This window comes from Protopterus annectens, chromosome 11.part0, assembly GCF_019279795.1.
Source record: "Protopterus annectens isolate FY-2018-M chromosome 11.part0, PAN1.0, whole genome shotgun sequence".
Taxonomy (NCBI): domain Eukaryota; kingdom Metazoa; phylum Chordata; order Ceratodontiformes; family Protopteridae; genus Protopterus; species Protopterus annectens.
The window spans coordinates 1259525415-1259549776 of NC_056745.1; positions in this window are offsets into that span (position 1 = coordinate 1259525415).

Consider the following 24362-nt stretch of genomic DNA (forward strand, 5'->3'; position numbering starts at 1 on the left):
GAATGCCCTGTATAGTAGCAAATACCTAGACAGTAAAATTTACCTATAAAATTAGGATTAGCTCCAAAACCTGTTAAACAGTGTGACATTGTGTAGAAACAAATTTAAAGCAGCTACCTTGTGCATCGAATAGCACTGGCATATCCTAGCAATATATAACATTCTGCCCTTAACCCCAAAACTACTCTAGGAGACCCCTGTTAAAACCTAATTCTTAACACTAAACACAAAACTCTATTACAGGATCAGACAACATGGGTATGCAATGTCCCTGTCTCCAGCTTGGTAGTGTTGGTCATCCTAATGCAATGTAGCAATCGTCTCATATTCTCAGACAACCTGTCAATTATTAAAGAAAATAATACTGTATGCAAGAGATGTATATGTGCAGCATCCTTGGAGGCAAACATCTTGCATCCAAACAAGGTTGCCAGGAATACCTACACTATATCCCTCACACATACTATTCATGACACACACAGCTTGTCTTATAAGGCACTTAAAAGAAACTCTCCCAAAACTCAAAGACTTCCAAAGCCAACTAATTGCAACACTGTTCCTCAGCAATCACTGAAGCACACACCAAAAGCAACACCAAACATCGTACAAAAGCCTACACCTACTGGTTCCCAAGTGCAAAGCCCATAAGGCAAGCATACACTTTATCTAATTCTCTTGTCATTGGGAACTCCATTGTGCAAGACACAAATGTCCCACTCACCAGGATAGACAAGAAGAAGATAACTGTTAGTTGCCTATCTGGAGCCCAGATCCGCAGTATCATGCATGAACTCAAGTTACTGCACCCTAGGTACTAATATGATTCTACCATAGTCCAGGTGGGTGTAAATGACCTGATACATATCTTGCTGGCCTATAGGAAAAGAGCAAAAATACCCAAGAGGATGATAAAAATTTCTGAGACCACTGGAACCAAACAGCACTGTTGCTAACAGTCAGAAATGAAATGAGCCACAACTACTAAGTTCTGATGAAGTCCCTTAATGGGAAGAAAGCTCTCACCAGCTGTAGATATTTGTTATTAAAGTTTCAGCTACATTTCCTCATTGTGGCTCACTTCATTTCTGACTGTTAGCAGCAGTGCTGTTTGGCTCCAGTGGTGTCAGTGTTTTTTACCACCCTCTTGGGTGTTTTTGGTGTTTTATCTGGTTCCAGTTTGTGTCTTCTATATGAAAAGAAACATAAGGGATCTCTAGAAATATGTGTCATAGATGCTGTACATATGAGCCTTGCAATGAGCAGTATTCTACCATAGCCAAGCATGGTGCCACAGTATGAACATAAAATGATTGATTTTAATAATTGGCTTAGTTTCTGTTATCACTCCAGGGGGTCCACTATCTGTCATCATGGGAGAACATTGTCAAAACTCCACAATCCCTTGCCAGGGAAAGGTTGCACCAGTCCCCCCCCCCCCCAGCTTTTGGGTATTGGCTAAATCTTTATCCAGCCCCTTTGAGCCTTTTTTAGGCTATGCCAAGAAGACAAATCTACCAATATAGTGAAAGAGTCTACAAGCAACCTTAACTTATTATATCCGAGTGACATCTCCAGGTGGATCTGCAGTTAACTCCTATTGATGCATCTGTCAAATATTGCTTGTTCATATTTGCATTAATAATTCCAAAACCATGTTATGTACAATGTTTTAAAAGATTTAATCTTAAAGCTTACAAAATGGAAAACTCAGCTGGATCAATATTTAACCCATGTCTAGTGGAAGTAAATAGATATTAACTGTTGGTTTCATGATATTAATTTATATAGATATAATTTTCACATCTTTCTAGATATCTCAACAACCAAGTAACACAGACAGAACTCCTTAGCCTCATATGAAAGCTCTCAGCTAGGTGAATAAAATGCTGCTGACATTATGTGTATAACTTGAGTGGTTGCTAAGATATTGCAAGTTGTTTACAAAATTTTGCTAATATAACAGTTATGTTTACTGTGACTTATAAAATTAATTTTAAGACCTAGAACCTAAAGAAAATGTCTTCTTTTGGCTTTTCCCGGTTAGGGGTCGCCACAGCAGATCACCTGTCTGCTCATGATTGGCAGTGGAGTTTTACAGTGTTGAGTTGCCAGCCCGGTGCCCAACCTTCCACAGAAGGCACACACACGCACACCTAGGGCCAATTTAGAGTTTCCAATCCACCTACAGCATGTCTTTGGAATGTGGGAGGAAACCGGAGCACCCGGAGGAAACCCACGCGACCACAGTGAGGACATGCAGACTCCACACAGAAGGCACCCCAGCCAAGGATTGAACTGGAGAACCTCTTGCTGTGAGGTGGCAACACTAACCGCTGCACCACCGTGGCCACACACTAGAACCTAAAGAATACTACCAATATAAAAATTGTTTGTGCTGAAGAGTTTGTCATTTATGTTTCTTTTATAATCCCTAATGTTCCAGAGATGTGAACATTTGTTTGAAATGTGAGGACATAATTTGATTCTGTCAAAAGGCTTAGGCTCTGCCCATTAGAAGTTACAGTGCAAACCTCCTGAGCTCCACTGGAGTGAATGAGTTAAGGTGTTACTGCTTATTGCTCACAGGTTATACAAATAACTCCACACTCTTCAAGCTCTCTTCACTCTGGAGAATGTAGGCATCTGTACCATGACTGAAACTTGATTTAAAGCTTTAGAAAGTACTCCAGAATTGGAAGGCTACAGCACCTTCCACACTTTTAGACCAACAACATCACAGAGTAGGGCCAAAGGTGGAGGTGTTTCAGTCTATGTTAGCAACAAACATACTTCCATGTTGGTTAAAAAGGATGTTACCATGGATCTCATCTACATGCAAATCACCATAGGTAAGGTCCCTCACCACATCATGGCTAGTTAGGGGTCACCATCTATGCTCTTAGAGTCTCATGACTCTTACCTAAACCTACTAGAGGTGCTCACCATCCAATCAAATGCCCCATTCATGGGTGACTTTAACTACCACTCTATAGACTTGGAAATGTACACTGACTCAAACTCACAAGCACAATGCTTCCTGGACTTTATTAATGCAAACACCCTGGAACAGATAGGGCACACAGGTTGGATCACAAAGCTGTCTCATTTGAAGTAAAAATCAACCCAGAAAATCCATCTAAACCAGTAACCATTAGGAGCTATTCAAACGCAAACTATATCCTATTAACTGACAGTTGTCAAAATTCAAGGCTCCACCAACCCTGAGACCACAGCTAACTATGCAGATTTATTCACAGAGTTGCTTTATAAACATGTGAATGGTTGCATAGATGCTGCTGCACCTTTCAGAAATAAACCCAAAACAAACACTAAAAACAAACCCTACTGTTGGAATACTAACCTGAACAGGGTATTAATAAATGAAGAAAACTTATGGCCAAAATCAAGAAAAGCAACTGCCTTAAAGACAAGTGCTATCTTATAGGTTCATAGGTTCATAGGTAGGTACTAGGCTAAAAGGGCCTACGTAAGCCTAGCCAACAAGGTTCCCTGGCTTACGCCACCCAAGAAAGTTATTTTCCTGTGCCACTGTCGAGCAGACACAGAAGTGATTCCTGGGGTGTATTTCCTATTTCCCATCTTGAAGAGTGCTAATGAAGAACTTTGCTTGACATAGATGGGTAGCCTGTTCCAGAGTATGGGAAGTATCTGGGACAGGAATCTATCCCTCCAGCATGTCCTGTTTATTGTGGTGACAAGGTTTAGGTCCATAGAGCATGTAGCTCGGAGGGATTGGGATTTCTTTAGGTGTAGCATGTCCAACAGCTCTGGGTTTGACATAAGTTTATATGTTAGGCAGAGATCACTTCGGAGTAGGTGATATGCTATGGAATAAAGCTGGAGTTTTTTGAGACGGTCAGTGTAGGGCATTTGTTTGAGGCCAGTAATCCTCTTTGTGAGGTACTTCTGTGGCCTTTCCAGCTGCTGCAGATGTCTTGTGAGGTACATTCCAAAAGGGGCATTGTACTCTATAATGGGTCTAATGAGTGTTGAGTAGAGGGGAACAATGATCTCTTTTTTCCTGGATGAGAACACTTTTATGATAAGGTGTGCCATGTAGAAGGACTTCCTGACTACTGTGGCGATGTGTCTATCAAAGGAGAGACTACTGTCCACCTGGGTCCCAAGGTCTCTTGTCACAGATTTGGTGTTAAGTAGATTGCTGCCTATGTGGTAGTTCATGGTTACAGAGCTTTTACCAAAGGGGATGACACTGCACTTTTTGGCATTGAGCTTGAGGCCATGGCTCTGACACCAGGTATCTGTCTCAGCGAGGCCCTTCTGTAGGATGCCCACATCATTTGGGGACTTGACTATGGCTCCTAGTTTGCAGTCATCTGTGTACTTCACTATCCAGAGGCCTTCTGTGTTAGCCTGTACTTCAGAGAAGTAGATACCAAACAGGAGACGTCCCAGGACTGAACCCTATGGTACTCTACTTGTCACTGGTTTGAGGTCAGATTTGGAGTCTGTAACTTTTACAGTGTGGATTCTGTCAGTGAACCAGTTGGCAACCCATCTTGTGATGTAGGGATTTATACCTAATTTAGTGAGTTTAGCAATAATTCCAGAATGGGGGATGGTGTCAAAAGCCTTGGCGAGGTCGAGATAGGCTGTGTGTACCACCTTACCCTCATCTTCGGCTTTGTTGACTGCCTCAGAGAAGTCGATCAGGTTCAGGAGGCATTATCTGCCTTTCACAAACCCAAACTGGGTGGGGTCCAGAGTTTGGAGGTTACCAATATCTTTGTTTATGAGTTCCATGATGATACATTCCATGGCCTTGCAGACCAGGCTAGTCAGGCTAATAGTTCGATAGTTTCCAGGGTCAGTGGTGGCTCCTCCTTTGTGGAGCGGGATAACTGTTGCTATGCACCATTCAGTGGGCACAAAGCCTGATGCGAGGCTATTATTGAACATGGTGCTTAAGTGGGGAGCCAGTTCATTCTGAAGTTCATGTAAAACGCCGCCTGGGATGTTGTCCAGTCCCATGGATGCTGTGTTTTTGGCTTTAGACAGTGCAGCTTTTACCTGCGTAGTTGTGATTACAAAGACTCGGCATTCTTCCTGTATAGATATGGGCCCTTTAGGGTGTGGGAAGGTAAAGTTAGCACTGAACCTATCTGTCAGGATGTTGGCAATATCAGTTGGTTCTGTAATTTTCGTGCAGTTGTGCTGTAACTCAGAGCAGATCTGGGTGTTGCCATCGAGATTCTTGACATAGCTATAGAATGCTTTGCGGTTGTCCTTAGAATTAGTGGTGATTTTGTTTTCGTAGCTAGCATTGGAGGATCTTATAAGGGATCTCAGCTTCTTAATGAGGCTGACCAGGGATCTCCTCCACTCATGGGATTTTACTCTCTTTTGCAACAGTTTCTTCCTTCTGTTGTACAGTTTGTTTATGGCAGGGGACCACCTGATTGGCTTCCTTTTTTAGAGGATAGCATCTTGGTTCTATTTGGGATAGCACAATCCATGCATTCGTGTGCTTATAGAGTGCATTTGTGTAGGATTCAGCAGTTGTATTTGTATTGTCCATCTGCATGAGTGTCATGAAGTTCACCACTTCTGTCTTAAGAAGCATGAAGTTGACTTTGGAGAAATGTTTTACCATGGTTTCCTTAATGGGGAGTTGACTTCAGGTGTGGAACACCTGTCACTCATGTTGGTAATGACTAGGTCTAGGATATTATTGCCCCTGGTGGGGGTGTGGATAAGTTGATCTTGGGCATTGGAGTTTATGAATTCCAGAAAGCGTTGAGCTAAGGAGTTGGTACACGAGTAGTTTTCCCAGTTAATGGTGGGGTAGTTGAAGTCACCCATTATTAGGGTGTTTGGTTGAACCCTAATATTTTCCAGTACATCAAGAAAAGAGGAGTGGGAATCCTGGGGCATGGTGGGGGATCTGTAGCAAGCTACAATTTGGATTGCAGTTTTGCCCAGAGTTAGTTGCACTTGTATAACCTCGGATGCATTATGCTGAGAAACTAGCCTGGAGGTGTGAATATCCTTAATGAATATGGATACACCTCTGCCTTTGGTGTTTCAGTCCAGGTTACATGGCTCAAAAGTGTGGTATGAGTTATAGCCTGGTAGTGCAGGGGTGCTCTCTGGAGCCTTGAACCAGGTCTCAGTCACTGCACAGATATCAATGTTCTCCATTTTAAGTAGTGCCTTGAGTGAGTGCATTTTGAGATTTAGACTTCTAGCATTGAGTAGCATTACCCTCAGTTTTTGCTTGCCTGTTCCTGTTATGGTGGTGAATTTGTCATTTCAACCTTGTCTAAAAAAGGCACTATAGGGGCGGCAAGAGCCTTAGCCAGTATCCGAAATCCCAGGGGCGATAGGTGCAGGCCTGTAGTTATACAACTAAACAAGAAACTGAGATGTCTAATTAAGTCTAATAAGGCCAGCTATGAGATCAGGATAGCCTCTCAGGCTAAGGACAACCAGAAGACCTTCTTCGGCTACATTCAGAACCTTAGAGGTAGCACACAAACAACATTGTGCTGAACTGGTGGTGAATGGTACCACCTACACCAATCAGGGTGACAGCAAATCTACTGGCTGATCGTTTCAACTTAAACTTCAATCCCCACTCCCCCCCAAGCTCCACTAAGTGAAATCCCCTTCAACATACTTATCCCAACTATCAGCAGGGACCAGGCGCTGGCAGCATTTACCAAAGGCTAGAACATCACCTCTGTGGATCCTGACAACATCCCTGGTTGCCTCCTGAACTGTCTAAAAGATGACCTATCAAGAGCACTTGAGGCACTCTTCAACTACAGCCTTGAATCAGGTTACGTTTCAAGTAAATGCTAGACTGCAGCATTCATTCCCCTACACAAGGGTGGACCATCAACTGACCCAGGGAACTACAGATATATCAGTCTAACAAGCCTAGTATGCAAAGCCATGGAATAAATTATCATGGAAATGATAAATAATGATATTGGCAACTTACAGACACTGGACCCATCCCAAATTGGCTTTGTTAAGGGAAAGTCATGCCTGCTTAACTTGGTAGACTTTTTTGAGAGGGTTACCAGTGCAATGGATGAGGGTAAAACAGTGCATATCTTGACCTGGCTAAGGCATTGATACAATATACCACTCAGACATTGTTGCCAAGCCTTCTGAGATAGGTATAAGCCCTTACATAAGTTGCTGGATTGTTGGCTGGCTCACAGACAGGACCTAAGATGTCAGAATTGGTGAGACCATCTCCATCAACTGACTGGTCCCCAGTGGAGTACCCCAGGTCTTTTGGATACCACTACTTGCATAGTCAGCTTTCAGCTTGCTTCCAGCACAAGGGTTGCTGGCTAACTTTAAAGGCCTCTGACTCACCAAGAACCAGTGCCCCACCTCCTCCGCTCTTCAGGTGAAGAGTACAAAAAAAAAAAAATAAATAAAACACTATAAAACAATTTACTGTATCTGTATTAAGCTGATCTAGTAAGTGGCTTATTAGAGATTCACCTCCCACTCAAGCTCCTCCATTGAAGAAAAAAAAAAGAAAATGGATGTTCCTTCTATTGCCATACCATGCAGGTGGCCAGATGCACAACTCAGCTCCTCCCTCCTGCCCAGTCATTCAGGTCCCATTTCTGTGCACTGCCCTCCACCCTCCTCCCTTTTATTAAAAATAAATAAATACTAGCATAAGAATTTCTTCTTATTAAAAAAACAAAACAAAACAAAACAAAAAACGTATAAATTGGAGGAAACAGTTGTTACAATTTATACCTTGCCTGCACAGAGGGCTACAGCACTCAGATTTTAGTTAAAATAAAAAGATTTTTTATTCTAACTTTTAAAGTGTTGCAAACAGTTTGCTACAGTTAAGACCACACACAGCGTGCTACAGTGCTCAGATTTGACCGTGGTATTGAATTAGATATTGGGATCAGCTGACTGTGCCCCCCCAACACTTTGCACCAAGGGCAGTTTAAAGGGTCAAAGCAGGCAAGTAGAGATATTGGGTCTTAGCTGAAATTCAACTTTATCCAGGAATTCTAGGTATCATTTTCTCAGTCCCCTTTTGCACATTGACAAAGAGTGGTTTATCGACAAAGGTTTCAGTTTCATGGATCTCAACCAATTAAATTGCCTCTTAGGTGTCTTTCCCCCAACTCCTATGGATCTCTGAAGATAACCCTTTATCGCTTAGTGTAAAGTAAGCTGACCAGGTGTGTGAAATCTCTGTTGTGCACATATTTTCCAACCCAGGAAATCTAGCACCTGACACACTAAGATGCAGGGAGGGCAGATTATAGGTACCTATGTCAAAGGGTGTGTGGGGGTGGATGTTGTATGGCCTGAAAAATTGGCTCCCTATTGAAATGAGAGCATGTTTAATGCTCATTGCAGACACATTATCAAGAAAAGATTGAAAATGCAGGAGAGTGAATATTGAACATCACTCTTCTCCTTTAAACTTGTTTTTTGCAAGGGACAAGTCCCCTGCACTCCTCTAAAACACATATATACCAATTCTGAGATCTACACACCTCAGAGAAAAGGGAATATTCAGAGAAATGGCCAACTCAGACTTTGTATATGCAAGTCAATATTCTGTCCATTCAGTTCCCACATTTTGTGACTTGGTGAAGTTCCGACATTTCAAATGGTTGTCAAGAAAATCAGCACACTAATTCACTGTATGACAGATATGTCACAACCAAATTTAGTTAATGCCATTTCATTAAAGTTATTTCAGACAAATAGCAGTTTGTGGTAAAAAGAAATGGGAAAGTTACCTTTGTTGGTAATGGAGGAGCCATTCTCATCTGACTCACGTAGAAGGAGACCTTTTTATCTCTTATGTTATTATTAACAGCTCTGATGTCACCACCTACATGTATCTCATGAGTATACCTATCTTTACAAAACACTTTCTCTCATCAGTGTTCTCAAACCAAAATTTCTGGAATCCTACTACAAATACATACCTAAAAAACAGGGCAGCAAGTTGTGGTCAGAATATGGTGTGCAGAGCTGAAGAGATTAGGGAGTATTGCTTGCAAAAAATTGTGAAAAATAAAATATATTTTCAATGTTTAAATTATTAATGTAAAAATGGAGTTTGATTTTGTCATGTTGGGGTTGGTGTGTGCAAGCAGTGGAAGCTGGTAAAATAATGACATTAAAACTTGTTGGATAATGTGAAGACATTTTGAGATCTGAATGTTTGTCTGGAAAAGCAGTTATGACAATTACCTATATTTTCATAACTGCATTAATTTCATAAAAGCTGTGCGACCTATAGGTAAACAAATAGTGCCATCTTATATAAAGCATTAAGGTATACAGTGTTGACAGTGATACTTGCTATCTAACATACGTGGCTTTATCAATTAATATTGGGGGGGAATTCAATAAACCCTACACAATGTTTTTTTTGTGTATGCATCATGACGCGATGCACACACAAGAGCAAACAATTTGAGATTCAGCAATTCTTCTTCAGCCATGTGCAAATATGCACAAACAAGGAAAGATCTGTGTAATGCAAATTCTTGCATAAGCAGGTGAATTATGTGCAAATTAGACAGTGGAAGCAATCCAACAACCAGAAAGTCATCTGTCTAGACTCCGTGTCCGTGTTGGGAGTGTACGTGGAAATTTTTCAAGTACAGGGGTTCACATGGAGAGTAGGGGATGAAAATGTCCACAAATATGAACATGGCATATTGGGGAGAAATACTCTGTGGATGTGGAAAAATGCATGGGGAAATGTATTTTTTTTATAAATTTCTGCTTGTTTGCACTATGCTCCACTGTGCGCAAATGACTTAATACAAAAAAAAAAAAAACAAATGCTAAAAAAAAAATTGATAAATGTATGTCACAGTAATGTACTGTAGGACATTGCATCGGGTCTGTATAACCGGTGCATTCATGCTGTTGCCTGGCATACACGGATATGATCCATGTAGTTTCCAGGCTGTCAGCATGAATATGTATTCAAATAAGGTGAAGTTGTTGAATTGCTAAAATGAGCAACCATGTCTGCAGATCCCTTTCATGTAGGCTCCTACACAATGTTGATATTCCCAGTGAATGTGGATAACATCGGGGGGGGGGGGGGTTGTCATATTTATTTTTAGCAGATTTTGTGGTAGCTGTGTATGTTTGTGTTGCGTGCCGCATAACTAAGCATGTTTGTGTGACTGACCTCCCCCAAGGCACACAATGTAGGAATCTATCAATTAAAACCAGAAATATTCAATTGAGAATATTCAATTTTGTATGCTAAGTTACATGGCACTCAGCGCTGAGGCACACAAATAACTAGGGCCTTTAAATCATGTTAATTACATTTTAAGCAGCCGACATGCATCCAAATTAACCAATACAACATGGTGGACCTACATCACAACTGTATAAAGTATGCATACACCCTACATTCTGGTTTTCCCTCAATACTCTGAACTAGTGGAGTACAGACTTGGGAATTTTACACTGAATAATGCTAGGGGCTGCTGAGGGCTGCTGCAGCTATTCTACATCTGCATGTGCTAGAGGCTGAAGCCAGTGCTGCTGGTGCTGATGACCATAGGCCTAGGCTGAGGAAGAGAAGAGTGTTCAGGCCCAGGGTAACCTACCAGGAGCTGTATGATTGTAGAGCACTACAGTGTGGACAGGGACATACTACAACAGCTCACTGAGCTCTGCTGCCCTCAACTCAGAGCCAGAGCTAACAGAGGGGACCCCATCCCAGTGGAAACTAAGGTACGTGTAGCCCTTAGGATATTAGATACAGGTACTTTTCAAAATCAACTGGGAACATGATGGGGGTTTCACGGGCATCTGCAATCAGGATACTTCACTAATTTCTGGATGCTATGCTCCCACATGTCAGTGAGCACATATCTTTTCCCCTTGACCCTGAGGTGAAAGCCACCACTATGTAACACTTCTACTATGTAGCACACTACCCTGAAATACTGGGTTCCACAGATTGCACTCATGTACACATCGAGGCACCACCTGCTGAGCAGGGTCGAATTTATGTTAATTGCAAGGGATATCACTTCATCAACTGCCAAGTTGTGTGCAATGCCCAGGGGATTATCATGGGTGTGTGTGCTGGCAATCCTGGCAGTTATCATGACTCCCATATCTGGCACACATCATAGCTGTACCAGATGTTTGCCAGGAGGGACATCCTATAGGGTCATTTACTGGGCAATGACAGCTATGCCCTGGAAGCGTTGATGATGACACCCATCAGAAATGCACATACACCCACAGAAGAACACCATAATGAGGCACACATGCAAACTAGGAACATCATAGAGCATGTGTTTGGGCTTCTGAAGACACGGTTCCGGTGCCCTGATATATTCGGTGGAGCCTTGTGGTATTCCCCAGCCACATGTGCACAGATACTCACAGTAGGTGCTATGCTACACAATCTGATCTTGTAGAAACAGCTGCAGCAGTATAAGCAAAGGGAAGGGATACACAGCCCCCAGCAGTGCCTAGGTCACCATAGCCACAGTCACAGGAGGACTCAGAGGAGGAAAACCCTGGTGATGTCCCTCTAGGCAGATGTAGGCATGCCCAGTATGCCCTGGTTTGGCTAAGAGACAAAGCATAGCACATTCACTGACAACCTAGAGACCTAGGAACTAACACCTCACTCCTACTAGTAACAGTGATGCCAGCCAACTCACACATCCTGTACCTATCCATGTATTGGCTGTGTACTGCTTGCATCACACATAGTCAGCCCTGAAACATAGTCATGTCAACTGCTGCACTTGCAAGGTAAGTCCATAATGTACACAATATTATTGTGGATTGTTCATAGGTTCATAGGTTCATAGGTTCATACTAGGCTATCTGCCCTAGGGCATTTATAAGCCTAGCCAGAGTGTGTTTGGCTTTCGCCACCCATTTTAAATTAATTTTGCTATGCCCTTTTTCGAGGTTAGTATACTGTGCCTCTGTCTAACAGTGACACAGAATTGATACTCGGGGTAAACCTATGATCTCCCATCCACTCATCAAGATTCCTCTTGAAGAGAGTCAATGAGGGACTGTCTAACCTGGACTGGGATTTTATTCAAGAGTGAAGGGAGCCTCTGGGTTATGAATCTGTCCCTCCAGCATGTCCTATTTATTTCAGTGCTGAGGTTCAAGTCTCTCAAGCATGTAGCTCGATGGTATTTGGATTTTCTGAGGTGCAGCATGTCCATTAATTCCAGGTTGTACATGGCTTTAAACGTCAGGCACAGATTGCCTCTGAGCAGGTGATATGCCACTGAGTAGAGCTGGAGTTTCTTTAACCGGGCAGCATATGGCATCTGTTTGAGCCCTTTGATCCTCTTGGTGAGGTACTTTTGGGGTCTTTCCAGTTGTTGCAGGTGTCTGGTAAGGTACATCCCAAAAGGGGCATTGTACTCAATTATGGGCCTGATGAGGGATGAGTAAAGAGGCACAATGACCTCCCCTGATCTAGATGTGAATCCCTTCATGATAAGTGGGCTATATAAAATGTTTTTCTAACCTGTTGGGCCACGTGGTTGTCAAATGAGAGATTGCTATCAACTTGGGTCACCAGGACCCTAATTATTTCTTCTGTACTTAATGGATTACCACCTATGTGGTAATTTGTGGGCACTTTGTTTTTTCCAAAGGGGTGATTATACACTTTTTGGCATTTAGCTTGAGGCCATGGCTCTGGCACCAGTTGTCTGTTTCTATGAGGCCCTTTTGGAGGATGCTTGTGTTGGCTGGAGAGTCAATTTTGGCACCCAGTTTGCAGTCATCTGCGAACTTGGTCAACCACAGTCCTTCCGTGTTGGCCTGTACCTCCGAGAAATATATACTGAACAAGAGAGGTCCCAGGACTGAGCCTTATGGGATGCCACTTGTAACTGGTTTGGAGTCTGACATGGCTCCAGCAATTCTAACCATGTGGGTTCTGTCCTTGAGCCAGTTTGCAACCCATCTAGTGACATAGGGGTTTATATTTAAGCTGGTGAGCTTATCTATAATGCCCGTGTGGGGTATTGTATCAAAGGCTTTTGCGAGGTCCAGGTAGGCTCGTCATTGGCCTTGGTGACTGTTTCAAAGAAATTGACCAGGTTTAAAAGGCAGGATCTGCCCTTAACAAAGCCGAACTGGGTAGGATCCAGTGTCTGTAGGTCCCCAATATCTTTATTTATGAGGTCCATGATGTTCCTTTCCATAGCTTTGCAGACCAAGCTAGTCAGGCTTATGAGGCAATAGTTTCCAGGATCCGTTGAGGCACCACCTTTGTGGAGAGGGACCACTGTTGCTGTACGCCACTCTTTGGGTACTTATCCTGTAGTAAGGCTGAGATTGAACAGTAGTTTTATGTTTGGGTTTAGCTCTTCTTGGAGTTCATGTAGGATGCAGCCCGGTACACCGTCTGGTCCCATTGATGCTGTGTTTTTTGCTTTGGAGAGGGCGGCTCTTACCTGAGCATCTGAGATGTTAGGGGGGCAGCACTCTGCTGGGATAGATATTTTCCCTTTTGGTGGGGAGGGAGTGGGAGAAGTTTGTGCTGAACCTGTCAGCTAGGATGTTGGCAATGTCTGTGGGTTCAGTGTATTTTTTGTCATTTTGGACTAATTCTGAGCATATCTGGGAATTCCCACCCAGGTTCCTAACATAACTAAAGAAAGCCTTGTGATTATCCTTAGTGTCCTGTGCAATTTTTCTCTCGAAGCTGGCCTTAGATGATTTTATGAGTGCCCGTAGTTTTTTTGCTAATACTGATCAGAGATGCCTTCCCTTTTTGGGATTTTGCTCTATCATGTAGTAGCTTCCTCCTTCTATTCTATAGTTTGTTTATGGCTGGGGTCCACCAGACAGGACGTCTGCCTTTGGAGGATTGGGTCTTGGTTTTATTTGGGATTGCATGATCCATGCATTCCTAAAGGTGTTCATAGAATGCGTTTATAAAGGATTCTGTCATCTGGGCCATATTTTCCACAGGCCCGGGGGCTTTGAAGGATTCCACCTCGGTTTTGAGGAGTGTGAAATTTGCTTTAGAGAAGTTTTTCACTGTGGTTTTCTGGGCAGGGGGTGGGGTCGGGATGTGAATATCCAGTGAGATTAGTTTATGGTCTGATCTTACCAGTGAGGGATACACTTCTGGTCTGGAGCATAGAGTCCCCATGTTGGTGATGATCAGGTCCAGTATGTTTTCCCCTCTTGTGGGAGTGGTAACAAGTTGTTCCATAGCATTTGAGCATTTATAAATTCTAGGAACCTTTGGGCTAGGGTGTTGGAGCTAGAGTAATGCTCCCAGTCTATGTTTGGGTAGTTGAAGTTGCCCAATATAATGGTGTTTGGAGAGACCTTCATATTTTTCAGTGTTCTCAGGAAGGCCGAGTGGGTTATGTTAGGTCATTGTAGTTATGGACCAGCTACAATATGCAGGCTACAATACTGGCATATTTGGACAGACAGTACATCCATACGGAACTACTGACAACCATTTCACTAACATGTCACTATTTGTAGTCTGTAGGCCTCATGCATTGAATATTTATGCAGTCCTACTGCAACAGATTACTGGTACATAATTCAAGGGATTGCTGGAAAGGGAGGTTAACTGATAGATTACTGTGTGTCCTGGCAGAACATGTGCATTACTTCCCCACCCAGCAAAAATTAACTGCCCCCACGTAACTGCCATAACACTAAAGTTATGTTGTATTATCTTCCACACAGGTAGTATGCTACACAGAATCAGTACAATAATGCACAATCTGAACATACATTTCATGTGTAATTTAACTGAGAACAGCAGAGTACATATTTATGCAGGTGGCGATGTGATGAATGATTTCTTGCTCATCTACCAACATCTGTGGCTCAAAGGAAAAAGGCAGCTAAGTTGTGTGATCGTGTCCAGGGTTCTAATCCTGACATATATGTTTATCATGCACGTGGAGTAGCAATACATATATCTTTTTACAGACTGTCTCTGTGCATGCTATACTAGTATGATTCTATTTCACATAGTAATTACACATGTGCATCTGTGCCATGGTTCTAAGACCTATTTAATAAGTACATCATTACTAATGGATAGTTTATTAGGATAACTGTAAAGGCTGGGATATAAAAACATATATCAGCATGCGTATGTAGAAAACATACACATCCAGTACCTCCTGTAACATGACGTAGTATAAAAAAAATAATGTGATGTGATTCATGTGAAATTAACAGACCCATATGCAACATACTGATCACTACATCTGAACAACTAGGCATTGATGCATTCTAGAGAGGATGGATAGCTGCATTGCTTACATATAGGAAATGGCAAGTATCATACAGCAATTGGACAAGTGATATATATGGTTACAGTCAGGGTGTCCCACAGGGCTCTGCACTGGGCCCAACTTTCATTTCAGTTGTCTAAAGACCTATCTTTTGCATCACAGTTGTTCTACTGTCTGTATGTAGATGGCTTGAGATTGGGTATACTGTTTAAATGTGTTACAGATTGTGCATGTCTGTACAAGAACTGGACAAAAGAAGCACCAGATGCTGATAAATACATCAAAAAGTAAGCATATGACATTTGGAAGACAGAATGAGAAAGGTGACTATTAAATGCAACACACATTGATTGAACCCGTAGATTAAGTGAGGAACTAGGTATGTAGGTAGATCAAGATTGCAGTTTTCCAAGTCATCTTAGACTCCTAGCCTGGAGTACACCTAGGTGTGGGATGGAGTCAATTTATGCAACAGAAAGTTTCAGGTGTCAGCAGTGCACCTTCCATTTGCGAGTTGCTAAGCAACATGCAAACAAGTCAAAATGTCACTGAGCATGCTCACACACCTACTTAAGCTGAATGCAAATCTGTTGCCCCACGCGCTATTTTGTTTAGTAAAATATATATAGCTTATATATTTCTATATTTATAAACAGATATATCTATGTATATATGTGAGTGTGTATGTCTGTATTGCCCTGCATACACAGATCATGGATAGTAAAGCTGCATTATGACATGTAAAATGTTGGAAGAAGGGACACAAGGAAAGGGTCAACATTATATAATGCACTTTCAGTCATTTGCAACCGCATAGAACAATATGTGTTGCAATCTTAGGACTATTGGGATATCTGAAGGTCACAGTCCTGGCCGTCTTAACCCATCATGTTTAAATGATACCACATGTGACAGGAGAACACAATGTACCGTGAAACACACATAATCATGAGTCACACCTGTGCAGTTGCAAACAGCTGGATGATGGTGATTCATACCACGTCTCCTTAGCAGACAATGTGGAACCCTTGAAATGTATGGCATGGAATAGGAATTCATACATATGTTGTGAGGTCATATGTATATAGCTACATCAGCAAGAATACCCACATTCACTACAGCCCTCTGTGCCTGCTTCATTTCAACAAACACATCAATAACTGTGCAACTGCTGTAATGTATTATGTTGTGTGCCCACTCATTGCCTGGGTAAATTTTCTTTTGCCACAGGCGTGTCCGTCCATATGCGAACAGACTCATATGTCCAAACAGGCTGTTAACACATAGCTAGGCTACAAAACAGTTGTGTCACTGTTAGGCTAATAGCTGCAGTTAATAGTAGGAAGCTGTGTGATTATGCAACCCTACCAACCTGTAAAACACAGGGCTTCTTTATACTCTCTACGATAACATCACCTGGAGTCATTTGCAATAACACACTTAAGCTGTGTCATGTGCGATAACTACGGCCTTAAGCTTAATGCCAAAAAAATGCATCGTCATTCCCTTTGGGAAAAACTCAGTTCTCACTAATTATGACATTGATGGTAGCCCACTGAACTCTGAAAGCATTATAAGAGATCTGGGGATACAGGTTGACAGCAACCTCTCCATCAACCATCACATTGCCACTGTGGTCAGAAAGTCCTTCTATGTGGCACATCTCAATACCAAGGGTTTTGCATCCAGGAAGAAAGAGGTCATCATCTCTCTCTACTCTTCCCTCATTAGACCAATCATCGAGTATAATGCCCCATTTGGGATGTACCTCACTAAACACTTGCAACCACTGGAAAGGCCACAAAAGTACCCCATGAAGAAGATCCTAAGCCTTAAACACATGCCCAACATGGACAGACTTAAGAAACTCCAGCTGTTCTCTGTCTCATATCGCCTGTTAAGAGGAGATCTCTGCTTGACTTACAAAGCCATGTCTGACACAGCCCTGTTACAAATGTTACATCTAAAAAAATCTCAATCCCTCCACACCACATGCTCCAGGGATCTCAGCCTCATTACCACAATCAACAGAACATGCTGGAGGGACAGGTTCATAACCCAGAGACTGCCCCTGCTCTGGAATAGACTTCCCATACATGTCAAGCAGAGCACCTCACTGGCCCTTTTCAGGAGAAATCTTGAGTGGATAGGAAATAGAAAGTTCAACCCGGAGATCACTCCAGTGGCTCTACTTGATAGAGGCACTGGGAACTAATGGTGACATGATGCCAGGGCACTCCTATGGGCAAGGCTTGTAAAGGCTCTAAGGCCGTTGGCCTAGTACACACCTATGAACCTATAAGTCCTGTGATCTGTAGTATATAACAATAGGTAGATAGGGGCTCTAATCCCACTTCAGCCCAATTTGTGTGTGTGAGTGTGTGTGTGTGTGTGTGTGTGTGTGTGTGTGTGTGTGCGTGTGTGTGTGTGTGTGTGTGTGTGTGTGTGTGTGTGTGTGTGTGTGTGTGTGTGTGTGTGTGTGTGTGCATGCATCTCCCTTCCAAACAAATGTAAATTTGAAACTGCAGTGGTTCTGCACTTTTTGGCCTTTGAACTTGATGCAGGCTCCCAAAGTCTTCCCCCAAACAAGGCCTGCTAATGTCATCTACCATAAGAGCACCTAAAGCCATATCAAAGTTAGACTTAAGCTATGGAATGTGTGATAAGTACTATGAGCTATAGCGTGCAAGACTAGCTAGATAGGAGTTCTAATCTCACTCAAGACCACTTGTGTTAGTGTATGCACATCTCCACACAAAACTTGAACTCTTCTCCACCACAAAGCCTGCTGATGTCAACTACCATAAGAATATCTAAAGCCATGTCAAAGTCAGACTTAAGCCATGGTGCATGTGATAAGTACTATGAGCTGTAGTATGTAAAACTAGATCAGTAAGGGTTCTAATCTCACTAAACCCCACCTGCTGTGTATGTGCATCTCCACACAAAACAAGTGTGTATTCCACAATGCCTTAAATAGAGGCAGGGTCTTGCACTGTTTTGGGCCTAGCAGGTGGTGCAGGCCTTTGAACTCATCTCCATCACAAGGCCTGCTGATGTCAACTACTATAAAAGTATCTAAAGCCATGTCCAAGTCAGATTTTGGCTGTGGCATGTGGGATAAGTACCGTGATCTGTAGTGTGTAAGGCTAGATAGGTAGGGGTTCTAAACTCACTCCAGCCCAATTGATGTGTGTGTGTGCTGTCCAGTATTCTGTATACATAAATTTGTAGTGGTAATGGTTTAATTGCATATATGTTGGTGTGTGTGGATGTTAGCCAGGGCTTTACATCAGCCTATGGTATCATAGCATCATTGGAATATAGTAGGCTAATGGTCCTAGGGCCCTCATACGCCTAGCCACCTTTTACCCTTAGTGACATGTTCAACACCTACTGCCCCTGTCCAGGGTATACACAGTTGTAACCTATGTGGTGTAATTATGGTCACTCATCCAGTCATACAGATTGCATTTGTAAAGGGCCAATGAGGTGCTCAGTTTAGCATGAAGTGGAAGTGTGTTCTAAAGGTGTGTTAACCTCTGTTAGACAATTCTCGCCCTCCAGCAGGTTTTATAAAAGTTACATACCAGTTTAAAATCCTAACTGGGAGTAAACTGGTTATCCATGTCACTTACACATGTGCAGCATGTCCAATACAGCAGGGTCACAGATTGACTCATATGCAAAGCAGAGATCACCTTTGAGTACTCTGTTTGACACACACTAAATTTATGGAGATTTCAGACAATTGCCATAGAACAGATGCTCAAGACTTGCATTCCCCTTGTGAGGAACCTTTGTGGTTTCCCCAACTGCCACAGCTGTTTGGTGAGTAACATAACAAAAGGGGCATTACACTCAAAAATTGTCCTGATGAGGGAAGAGTACATGGGGGTACTAACTACTTATACTGGAGACAATGTCCTCATGTATGACTTGAACAAGATATAATGACCTACTCACCACTGTGTAGACATGGTGATCTAAGGTATGTTAGCTGTGAACATGTCTCACCAGGTCTCTCATCCCTGCATATGTACGTAAGGTGTTATTATTTATCAGTACTTAGCAGGAACATCACTGCTACCAAAATGAATGATAATACATATATTTGCACTGAGTTTAAGGCCATGTGTTTGGCAACAGTCATCTGTCCATTTAACACCATAATGTAGGATGTTGCCATATTATATATATATCACAGATAAAGCTATTAACAAATAAGCGTCCCACAAACTGATGAAAAAATGCTGTAGAAGGGCTGGAGGAAACCAAACCAACAGTAGACTGCTGAAATAGACCCAAAAGTTAAAAAAATCCAAAGAGAACTGTCTTAATGTCGAAAAAGAGAACTTTATTAGTGCTTTCTTTCAACAAAATGAACTTCGTCAGATACAACAATCATTTTAAAACCATTATCTGAAATACATTCATCAGATGCATTACCATAACAATTCCTCCAAAACATTTAAAGCAACCTCAACCCTGAAAAACCTACCTAACATTCAAAAAATAACCATAACTTTTTTAAAAATGATATGTATATAAATTAATAAAAATAAGTATATACATATTAGTACAGTGAATGTATAAAAATATAAAAAGAAAGAAATACAAAATCTTCCTATCTTTCAAAGGCTTTCATCTTCAAAAGACAAGAAATAGAACACATTTTGTTAAGTCCTGGCCATTTAAAGGCATTTAGCCTTAACTGCCATAATAGTTCCTTCTTCTCCAGCAGTAGTTCAGATGGTCCCCCCTAGGCCCCACACATACTTTATCTACTGCCATATATTTAAAATTGTGTCCTTCTAGGCCACTAATATGTTTTGCAAGGCATTATTGCTCCATCCTTTTGTTCTGGCATATTCATGCTCATAAATTCTATCCTTCAATCAACAGTCAGTCTTACTGGCATAAAATCCCTTACATTGTTGGCAGCTCACTATATAAACTGTACCTTTACTATTGCAATCAAATGTATAACTGATTTTAAAATCCTGTTCTTCGGCCTGAAAGGAACTACCTATTTGAACCTTATAGCACCATGAGCATCTACCACGGATCTAAAACTTTTGAGCGAAAGATCAAAAGGTCGAATCCATTACCATCAAACACACTTTAACAAAAGTGCTTTCATCGAAAAAGCACTTTTGTTAAAGTATGTTAAAAAAAACATAATCTACTTGAATGCAGGGGGCAAGCCCCCCTGCACTCCCTACTCCCCCCTATTTTAATATTCTCACTCCGAGGTCACACAACAGTGGGGAAAAGGGAATTTTCCCTTACAGCACTGTAGTACGACTGGAACAACAAGCATACTTATGCGAAAGTGCTGCTTCAGTGAACAGCACTTTTGCACAAGTATGCTCACCAAATTGGGATTTGTGAAAGATGCAGTCGAGGATCTGTACGGATCCCTCTACCACATATTCCCATATGTGGATTCCTGTATCCCAAAAAATTGTTCAGGTTTTCCAACTAATTCTTTAAATTAGTACCCCTCCTAAATACCACTGTAGGACTTAAACCGAATTTGTCTCTTAACTGTGTCTCTTCCATCAGAATTGCCCAATTTTTGTTCAAAATTAGTCGGATTGAACTATGGTCCATACTGAACGGTATTATAAAAGGGACTGCATTTAAAACTGTTGTGACTGCAGTAGTCAATACTATTGATTCTATCTGAAGGGTATTCTCACTGGTGTCAACCTGGTTTAATAGGAGTTCCTTAGTGGATCCCAAAATAGGGCAAACATAACCTCTCATCCTTTTAAGTTCTACTTCCATCCTTAAATCCATCAACAATTTTTTAGGGTACCCTCCCCTCTCAAAAATAGATTGCAAAAAAAAAATCACATTCTTCTTTAAAATGCTCATCTAAGTTGGTTATTCTGGTGGCTCTAACCAGCTGACCCTTAACGACTGACCTTTTCTGATGCATGGGATGTAAACTTGTAAAATGTAAAAAGCTATTGGAGTAGGTCCTATTTCTATGAATTTTAGAAGCAAATGAAACAGAATGGGATCTTTTAAAACCTTTGTGCTTACGCTGGTAACTTCTTTGTTTCTGATTGGATGAACCAACGAAGGGCCTCCCATTCTCATAATCAACAATGTCTCTTTGTAATTTAGTTGTTTTATATTCTATCAAATTGGCTTCCAAAGCACGCAACTTGCCACTAATTTTGTCCATTACATTTTTTGTATTCACCGCAACTAAGAAGTTACCAGCGTAAGCATGAAAGTTTTAAAAGATCCCATTCTGTTTCATTTGCTTCTTCTGGGGGAGAAAGCCAAGATGACTTGCAGTTAAGTAATGAAGCAGATTTTCCAGTGTTACCTTCATCACAACAAGCTGAGGAACACCAGTGGCGTTTTCGACGCAATGAGGCACAACAACAGTGACAAAAATGAAGCAGGAATAACCCTAATTGGACGAACAGAAAGGACTTTGGACAATTTAACAGTAAGAGAACAAAATTGTAGTGATGTTTTGAATAATGAGGGGAACATGGGTGTAAATTTGTCTAACTGTAATTTAACAACAGAGCTATTTATACTATTAAATCTCGGGATAAAATTTATCCGCATGGTTATTCCTAGAAGTTATGTATTGCAACTAGAAATTTTTAAGTTAGTACGCAAATTACATTTGAAAGTGTTTTTAATGACAATTTGAGCTATTATATTGAATGCTCAAGTGTAATTCCTCAGATGAAAGTTTTTATTCATGTTATGAAGATGAAGGGGAATTATATGATGTAAATGTAGTTAATGCATACTGTAGGTTAGATACATCCAATATTCCTGTCTCTAGTAAGTTCATTCCCCCCTTTCAGAATGAAAATATTGCTCATTTTAGTTCTATGGTTAGATCTGAAGGTGAAAACATCTGCAATAATGTAAAACATAATAGAAGAGATATATAATATAATTTAGCATGTAAAGAATGGAAGGCTTTACAAGATTTAAGTAATAAGAAAGACTTAATAATTAAACCAGCTGATAAAGGCAATAAAATTGTGATAATGAATGTATTACAGTATTATAACGTGTATGAAGCATTTGAAGGATCAAAAAGTGTATGAAATAAGTGGTATTGAACAATATGAAAAAGCTAAAATGAAATTTGGGGAACTTATTGAAAAAAGTGCATGTTTAGGATATCTATGTATTGAAGATATAGAGAAAAAAAATTTAAATAGCAATGGTGGGTTGGCTACTTCTGCCTAAGATTCATAAAAGTATGGAAGACCCACATGGTAGACCAATTATATCATCCTGTAAATACTTTCTTCATAACATAGGTATTTTATTGCACTAGGTATTGCTCACTTATGTACACAAAATTCCGTGATATATAAAATATAGTTTTGATTTCTTAGAAAAATTTTCGACAATGGTATGGAATAAAGAGATGTATTGGCTGGTTTTAGATGTAAGAAGCCTTTATACTTCCATAAAGCATACAGATGGTATTTCTCCTTTATTTTTTATGTTAGGTGATAATCCTTTTTCTAATTTCATAGTAGAATTAGTGGATTTTTGTTTACAGAATAATTATTTCTGTTATAATAATGAGATATACAGACAAAAAAGGAACAGTAATGGGGGCACCATTTGCCCCCATGTATGCAAACCTGTTTATGGCTTTATTTTAACATAAATTTTTGTATAAACAAGATTTTATGACACAGTATGTTAGGGCATATTACAGCTATATAGATGATTTAATTTTCATTTGTGAAGGGGGCAAAAGTCAAGTTGCTCAATTTATTGCAAGTTTAGAATTTAATCCTTTTGGTCTCTCTTTTGATGGGCTACAAGAAGGTGATTAAGTGACTTTTTTGGACATTGTGTTGAAAGGTAGAGAAGATGGTATTGTGCTAACCAGGGTCCATAGAAAATTTTAGATGGCAGCCAGTTTTTTACAGGCTTCAAGTTGCCATCCCCCCACTTGATTTCTTCTCTTTCTTGCGGGGAATTTTTGTGTTTATCAAGATTGTGTAATGACAAGAATGTCTTGAATGAAGAAATCAAAACATCAGCTGAGATGTTTTTGAGGCGGGATTATGACCCTGAGGTTGTAAAATGTGCACAAAATAAAATTGTGGATAGGAATGGAGGAAATAGAGATAGTTTAAGGGAAGAAAGGAAAATAACAGTACAACATCAAGTAGAGGAAGTTTTTTGTAAAGAAAAAAATTATTTTGTGTCCTTGTATAATATCAAAAGTAATGAAGTTACTAACATGGTTACACATTATTGTTTTTTTTTGAGAAAATATAAAGTGTTGGTAAAGTTGTTACCAAAATACCCAACATTGTCTTACACTAAGGGTAAAAGCCTACATGACATGTTAGTGCAGTGAAACATTATTTTCCCAAGCATGAGTTTACAGAATGTACCAGTAAAAGTAGGTACCTATCCATGTGGTAAATGTTCAGTTTGTACACAAATAGTGACTCTATTTATATGTATTAATAACATCAAATACTCATGCAAAGGGACATTTTCATCTACTAGTAAAGGGGTAATCTATGCATTAAAATGCCCCTGTAATTTATTTTACATTGGGGAGACCAAAATGATGCTCAAGACCCGATTTTTAGAACATATAAGAGACATTAAGAATCAAATTGAGGAAAAAGTTATTTCTGCACATTTTAAAGTTGCACATAAAAGTAGTTATTTATTATTGCAAGGTACCATTTTGGAACAAATAAATGAGAAATATGAAAATTAATTGTTATTAAAAAAAACTTTATATAATTATAACACATTAGCCCCTATGGGGCTTAATAATTAAATAAATTGGAAGTGTTTGCTTTAAAAAGATTTTTGTTTTGTTTTGTTTTAATTAGTTGTTTAACTTAATTAGATAATAGGTGGCAACTTAATTGAAATTGTAATATATATATAGTGATTTGATTGTAAGAAGTTTTGTATTCTGTAAAGGTGGTTACACCGAGGAGCTAAAATGTTTTTTGAATAAAAGTGTGGATTATCACTTGTACGTATTTTCCTGCTGTTGTTGGTTTTTCCTGTTGCTGT